The sequence below is a fragment of the Sciurus vulgaris genome (assembly GCF_902686455.1).
Source record: "Sciurus vulgaris genome assembly, chromosome: 11".
Classification (NCBI taxonomy): domain Eukaryota; kingdom Metazoa; phylum Chordata; class Mammalia; order Rodentia; family Sciuridae; genus Sciurus; species Sciurus vulgaris.
In genome coordinates this window covers 125,893,850-125,901,720 of record NC_136472.1, presented here as the reverse complement: position 1 = coordinate 125,901,720, position 7,871 = coordinate 125,893,850, and positions in this window count along the sequence as shown.

Here is a 7,871-nt window from a genome sequence, read left to right as displayed (position 1 = left end):
AGTAAGAAATACAGTGTGATCCATGAAGAGTCTGTGCCCTTCCTATCCATTTTGAGAGATTAGCTCAAGGCTACTAGCACGGCAGGCATCTCAGAGGTTTTGAACAGAGTCTGTATCTGGGTGGACTCTGCTCCCCTCCAAACACATGAATTTGGAAAAGAAGCCAGGAACATTTTTGCCCTGCCAGTTCTAACATTATGGTTCTTTTGGACTGGCATTTTGTGAAGCAAGGCCTTGAGGGAGGGAAATGTGAATTAAATTATGCAGGTGGGTTATTTTATATCTTTTATGCCAGGATCCAGTGTTCTTAAAAGGAGAGTGTTGTAACTTGTTCTTACAGTGTGAAAACAATTGCTCATAACTTTTTGGTGGTACTGGGGATTGAACCCAAGGGTGCTCAGCCACTGACTATATCCCCAGTCCTTTTTATTTTTTATTTTGAGACAGGGTCTCACTAAATTGCTGAGACTGGACTGGAACTTGCACCCCTCGTGCCTCAGCCTCCCAAACTCACTGGGATTACAGGCATGTGCCACCACACCTGGATACTCAAGACTTTTCTAAAGATGTGGATTGATGGGGTTTTTTTCTTTTGTTCTTTGTTTTATCTGTGTTCTTGCCTAGGTGGTACTTTCACTGGGTTATCTTCCCCATCCCTGTTCATAACATTTTCCATCATTTATTTTTTCAACCTTACTGCTACAAACCTAATTCTAGCTCTTGCTTCTGTCCTAGTAACAACAGCAGCTTCCCAATTGCTAGTCCTTCTCCTAAATTAGGCCCCTTTCCAGTCCATTTTTCACATTGTTACTAAAATAATTCTAATCAGGCCATCATCCTGCTTCAAATCTCCCACCTCCCTTTCCAGAACCCCTTCCAAGTTTGCTTCCCCCGAACTTTCAAGAAAGCTCAGGCCTCACCCCTCTGGGAACACACGTCCCTCAGCCTCGTTTCCCACTCCCTCCTTCCTCCAGTTTGGGACTGGGGGGTCCTTCCTGTTCGTCCCAATGATAGATTTTATTTAACTCTGTCAGACCACTTCTCAGTAACAGTGTTTTACGAATCTCTCATAGGGTAGTTGTGAGAATTAAATGTTATATATAAAATGCTTACGACAGAAACTGACATATAGTAACCACTTTGTAAGTCTTCTCCGATTACAAAACATTGGTATTGTCTGGAATGGTGGCGTATGCCTATAATCTCAGCAGCGTGGAAGGCTTAGGCAGGCGGATCGCAAGTTCAGAGCCAACCTCAGCAAAAACGAGGTGTTCAGCAATTCAGGGAGACCCCGTCACTAAATAAAATACAGAATAGGGCTGGGGATGTGGCTTAGTGGTCGAGTGCCCCTAAATTCAATCTCTGGTACCCCCCTCCCAAAAAAAAGTTTAGGGATGTGACTCAGTGGTTAAGTGCCCCTGAGTTCAATCCCCAGTATGAAAAAAAAAAAAAAAAAAAAAAAAAAAAAAAAACTGGTATTGAACACACTGGTGTGTCTCCCTCGCCTGACTCAGTCCTTGCATTCAGGTGTTATCCCTTGTATTTACGTGTCATATTTTGCAGAACCTGGCAGAGTGCAACTCCAACACTATCAGATAAATGATTATTGCTTAGAAGTGATTATAAGCTCAATCTGCCACAATGCTTAGAGGTACATAGGGAACTTCGGGACAGGATACCTAGAATTATTTTCATTCCGTTGCCTGGTGATCTGCCTCAACTGTGTCATCAGCAAATTCATCTGAATCTTGCTCGTTTTTACATGAGGGTCTGAAATATAAGGCTAGGATAATTATGAATGGATGCTGACTTTAATCCTCAGAACAACTGCTATCAGCCAGCCAGAATTGTCCCAAACTTTTCTAGAATAGTGTCTGCTGGTCCCCCATCCATTCACCATCTTTGCCTGGTTTTCTCATCCATCAGGTCCATACTGCAGTCACTTCCAGACACCCTCTGCGAGCCCTCTCCATTTAGTTGGAACACACTCGACATTCACTTAACACTCTGCACTTTTGTTACCTGATAATTGACCATAACTGTCTTTTGTCCCAAGGGATCTCCAGGCCCAGGGTTGATTGAATGAATGGAGTCTCTGGCCTTTATGGAGCTTATGGTTTCTGAAGAATTAGAGAAAATAACAAATGAGATGCCATGAGAGAAACCCCAAAATGGGTGTTTTAGGGATTTGGAGGAGTGAAGGACAGGAATGAAGAGGAGGGACACCAGTCCAGAAAACAGCACTAAACCTAAGAGGAAGAGTGGTGGGGAATGAAAGTAGTTTAATGTACAGCACCCCTGAAGGGGAAGAATGGAAGGAAGTGCTATAAACTAGACTGGGGCCAGATCAGAGAAGCTCTGAAGATTTGGAAACGTGTTTGATCAGCAACAAGATCAGAGCTCTCTATAGAAAGATTAAAAACAAATATAAGGTAAAGGGAATGCATACAGTTAACTGAATTCACTAAGGAATTAGCATCAGAACATGAGTCCAAAAGAAGATACAGACATGAGGCTGGAGAGAGATGTGTGTTGGTGACATCAGGGCTGAAATGAGCAGCTGGCTATGGGAAGGTTGTGGTACGCCTGGGAGCCCAAGTCCATGACTCATCTGGAACAGTGAACCTGCTCGGACCAGTATTCTCAGAACACCTGCTGTGTTCTAAGCTCTATCCATATTACACATGTGACCTCTTCAAATGCTCAGGCAAGCTGCCTTTGTTTTTGAAGGGGAACTGTGTCCAGGAATAAATGAATCCGATTGAGTTCTGAGCCAGTTCCAGAGCTGAACATCAGGGCTGTGGTGTAGCACAGTGGGAGATGCATGCTTGGCATGCCTGAGGCCCTGGGTTCCATCCCCACCACCACCAAAAACAAAAATGTTGAATGAATTTCAGACTTGAATGAACAGGGAATTTTTCCCCCTAGGAATAGTCATGCAAAGTAAGTTCTTTAGCTGGTTACTTAGTTTTTACCTTTCTAGCACAATTCAGCTTCTACTAACCAAGTCAATGGAATTGAAAGTCCCAAAGACTTTTCTTGTGTCCTAATTCTGTGCTGCTTGCAATTCCTCTTCCTTTCCTTCAATAAACACAGAGTGAGTGCTGCACCAGGCACTATGACTAGAGCATCAGATTTGTCCTTGTGGACTTGTTGGTGGGAGGTGACTACAGTAAACAAGACCAGTGTGTTAGTAGTGAGTGCCAAGGGGAAAGGGTGTGTTGGGGGGCAGGTGGGCAGTTTTAGGCAGGATGGCCAAGAGAGAAAGTGGCAGTTAAGGTCCAAAAGAGGAGAGGGCGATAGGGCTGCCGGCAGGGGGACACAAGTGCCACCCCTGCAGGGGAGAGGGAGGCAGGATTCCCACCCTGGTGTGAAGCCAGAATGGAGCTAGCTCTGCCCTGCCCGAGGAGGAGGAGGAGGAGTTGTTTCCAGGCACACGAGGTGTCATTTTCTGGACACACTCAGAGGAGTTCTCCTTCCCCATCACAGGCCAAGGAGCAGGTTGCTCTGAGTTAAAAGCCAGGTGCTAGTGGCAGTTGTAGTAGGGTTTTAGTTGTCACCGTTAAGAGCCGAGCTCATTATTCATATCCATATTTTGACTTCTGAGAGTTTAAAATGCCATTTAGAAGACCTGTGCATGTCAAATACCCAGATGGATCCCTTCCCTTCCTACAGGGGACTGGCTGAACACACATCTGTGCCTGCTAGCCCTGGAGTGCATGCACATGCAGCCGTATTGGCAAGCATGTAATCTGCTTCACCCAGTCAGTGCGAAGTGGCTTCATAAGGCCCTTTCTCTTCCCCAAGAACTTCCTGACAGGTGAGGAAATGTACATACCTGCCCTGAAGAAAGCTTATGAAGGGGATTAGATCTAAGCAGGAAGCAGTGTACCTGTGCATGGAAAAAGCAGGCACTGATTGTATCTACCAGTACCCAAGAGGTGCTGACACACATGAGCATAATTTCTCTCCAGAGCTGGGAGTCCACAGCACCCCACATACCTACGTGTGACACCTATGAGAATTCCACTATCCCTCTCAGATATGGCAGTGGTTTCCCTGTGATCTCAAGAGAAAGAGACTGGCACAAATTCACTCCAGATATTTGTTCTGACTTTGTACATTATAAGGCAAATATGCATACATATATACATGTATATGACATTTCTCTCCATTTAGAGAGTTTGGGGCAGAGGGCTCCATAGATGGAGAGCCCTGGTCCTCTTCATGATCTTGGAGTGCTACTGTAACTATTAGTTATGCCCACCCAAGTGCCCACTCCCAGGACTGCCACTAGACCCTGGTAGGACCATATGTCCCCGAGCTTCCACCCCTGAAGCCCATGGGACCTAAAGGCTTTTCAGGTCCAAGTAAAAACAGTGTGCTCCCGAGTGAGCCTGCCACTCCCCCCTCACATTCCTCTCCTGGCTATTGCCAGCAACCCCCACTCCAGAGCCAAACATTCCAACCCCTTGCTCTTTACAGGCATCAAGTTTGGGAGAGTTTTCCCCAATTTGCTGATTCTCTCTCCCCTGGATCCGTTCCCACAGTTGTTGGTTTATCCCAGCTCTTGTATGTGCTGGTGGGTTTTCCAGTTCCTCTCCCGCCAGCAAGCACTGGTTGGAGGGGAGGAGGGTGAACAGAGCCAAGGTCAGAGGAAACACTAGGCAGCTTAGCTTTGTTGGCAATGCCCAGTGCCCAGTGGGTACCAGCTGCCAATAGCCTCACTCAGTACCTGAGCTCCTGAGCTGTGGAACGTGGTCCTTTTCTCTCCCTGAGGCTATCTCTAAGCATGTTGAAGTTATCCGACCTGTGTCCAGTGTGGACACCAAGGTTTGGCCCCCTCTTCCCAGAAGTTATCTGCAGTGCAGACCCATGAATAACTGACATACAAAACAGAAGAGGCTCACTAACCCCAAGGAGATCAGAAGGCATCTGGGAAGGTCAAGGAGGGATAGAATTCAGACTGCATCTAAGGTCATGTGACTCTAGGATGACAGAGACATGCGGTACCAAACATGCTTACCCTTCCAGAGCCAAAACCACATCTGAGTGGGTGTTTCTGGTGTTTACGGAGCACTCAGCTGGGCTCCATGCCTCGCTGAGGTTCTCTCCTCCTCTCCCAGGGCAGGTGGCATGGAGCAGGGAAGTGCTCACTGCTCTTGCAGTCAGGAGGCAGGGTTTGGCATGAGAGCCACTTCGCTTCCCTCTGCCTCACTGTAGTCCGGGAGTTATTGTGAAGATCACAGCTGTAGCCCTGTGCCTGGAACAAAACCTGACACCTAGTAAAATGTCAGTGCATATTCTTCAGATAAACAAATGAAGAGATGGGAATGTAAAGCCACTGGAAATTGGCAGTCACGGAAGTCTGGCAATTAAGTTATAGTTCTTTCCACAAAAAAAAAAAAAAAAAGTATAGCTGGACATGGTGGTGTACCCCTAAAGTTCTGCTGAGGCAGGAGGATACCTTGAGCCCAGGAGTTCATGGCCAGCCTGGGCAACATAGGGAGACCCTGTATCAAGAACAAAAACAAAAAACTTAAGTATAATATATGAACTTCAGTATACTTTCTACCTCCCCCTGTCATTTCCATCCTCATAATGAAGAGAAGCACCCCATTACGATCTGTGTTACAGAGCAGTCAAGCTAATAATAGCTCTTAGATGTGCTTTGAGGCATTAATACCAAGAGTGGTACTTGGCAGGACTTTTGCAACCCCCGGCCCCAAATCTTCATCAACTTCCCTAGTATCTGATTTGAGTGGTCATAGTTAAAAAGCTAGAAAAGAGCCTGGTAGAGTAGCTCAGTGGTAAAGTACTTGCTTGGCCATGTGAATGCCTTGGGTTCCATCTCCAGAATTATTAAAAAAAAAAAAAAAAAAAAAAAAAAAAGGCTAGAAAAGAAAACCTAAAAGACTTATGTCATTTAACCTACAGAAGAAAAGCTTTAGAGATGTAAAGATTTCAATACATTAAATGGGATGAAATCAAAGCTTGGGCAAAGGTGATCTGAGGAGCCTCTTGGTGCTCTTTGTAGCCATAAGAGGAGAGAAAACAGAATAAGCAGAATTCTTGGTTCCCCATGGCAGTGACCATGATCCCAACTTCCCTTGGCCTCCCATAAACCTACTCCAGCCTAGGAATCTGCCAGGGAGCCAGTGTTCCAACCTTCGCTCTCTGCAATGTCCCATCAGGGAGGCTTGCTCCACATGGACAGGGCAGGCCATCCAGTTCATGAGCTCAAGAAACACCTGTGGGACTCCAGAAGAGTCTGCCAGTCTTCCCAAAGCACGGTGAGTGTGCCCATTGTGTGCACAAACAACAGGCCATTTGTGCCATTGCCTTTGCAGTGTTCACGCCTTGGGGTGAAAGGTTAGGGCAGAGGAAAGTCTGTAGAGTCAGCCACGGGAAAGATGCCTTCACAATGGCATGCAAACCTGGTGTTTCCAGTCATGGGAGCACAGGTGCCTGACATCCGTGCTCCGCCAAGATGCACCATAAACTGTGTGGGCGGGGGCTCTGGGGAGAGAGAGGCTGCAGAAAAGTTCATCCTTTAGACCTTACCTCTATTCCACGACCCTGCTCCAGCTACTGACGGCACTAAAATGTGGTGTGTGAGCGCCCTCTACTGCTCTCACCTGGAATGAACTGCAGGGCAGGAACTAAAATACACCAAAATGATCTTTCTTTACCCTTAAGCCAAACTTAGAAAACATTTAGTATCAAAAGGCTTTTAACTTAAGTACCCAATTAAACCGTTCAAAATGTTAACCAATTTGTCTTTCAAAAACCTTTCAACTAGAACAAAATGAAATTATCTTTTCAGTTCTGATTCTTGCTCCATTCCTTGGGATCCATGAAAATCCTTGTCTCTGGGGTTCTAGCTATATTTGTGTATCCCTATCCAGGTTCAATGTGGGTCTTCCTTGGGATGGGAAAATCTGAGCAAAGAGGGTTGCCCTGGGCTCAGGAGGACCCACCTTACTTACCCAATGCCAGCAGAATTTCTATTGCTTCTCCTTCCCCCCAGCCTCCCCCTACCCCCTTGGCTCCAGGCCAAGGTCCCCCAACCCTTTTGGGTTCTGCTCCCTCTGTTTATTCTTCCCCCAAAGCCAAGCACATTCAGCAGGAATGAAAGGCTCAGGGGAGGAAGATGAGGGGCAGAGGCTGGTTGTTCTGAACCCGAGCACAGAACACGGCGTTCTGCTACCCATGGCCAAGACCTCAAGGAAACATTTCTCCCTCCAGTCCACACTGCCCCAGGCGGAGAAGTAAGAGAGAGCAGATGGTTTGGCCCCTGAGAAAGGGAAATGCCCAGGGGCTGCTGGGGGTAGCCAAGGAAATGCGAATGGGAAAGATTTGGAAATGCCGGAGGAACCATTTCAGAGCCCAGCTGGTGAAAGTTCCTTTGGCCTTTTCTACGTGTGTTTCAGCCAGTGGATTTATTACCTGGCAAGAGAGCGCTGGGTCCAGCATCTCCGAGTCCAGGTGGAGAGGGCCTGGGCTCGGCAGGGCGTGCTGACTTCATCCTGGGAGCAACCAGCAGGGGTCCCTCCTTTCTCTTCTCTTCCTGCTGAACCTTGAAGAAGGTACTTGTAGGATCGCTAGGAACTGTTTCCTCTGCTGTCAATGCGAACAACCCATCTTCTTTAGGACCCATCCGCTTCCTTCCCTACTGCGGTAAGGACGAAGCGGTGTGTTGGCTACTGCCTGCTTGGCACACACTGCTGATTGTTTCCGCCCCTTATCAGATACTATTGAGCGGATAATTGATGCTATCCAGCTCCAACACCCAGTGAGAGAGAGACAGAGACAGTTTCTAATCCCATTGGCAAGGACAGAGTACAAAGATGGGGTGAAGGCACAGCAAG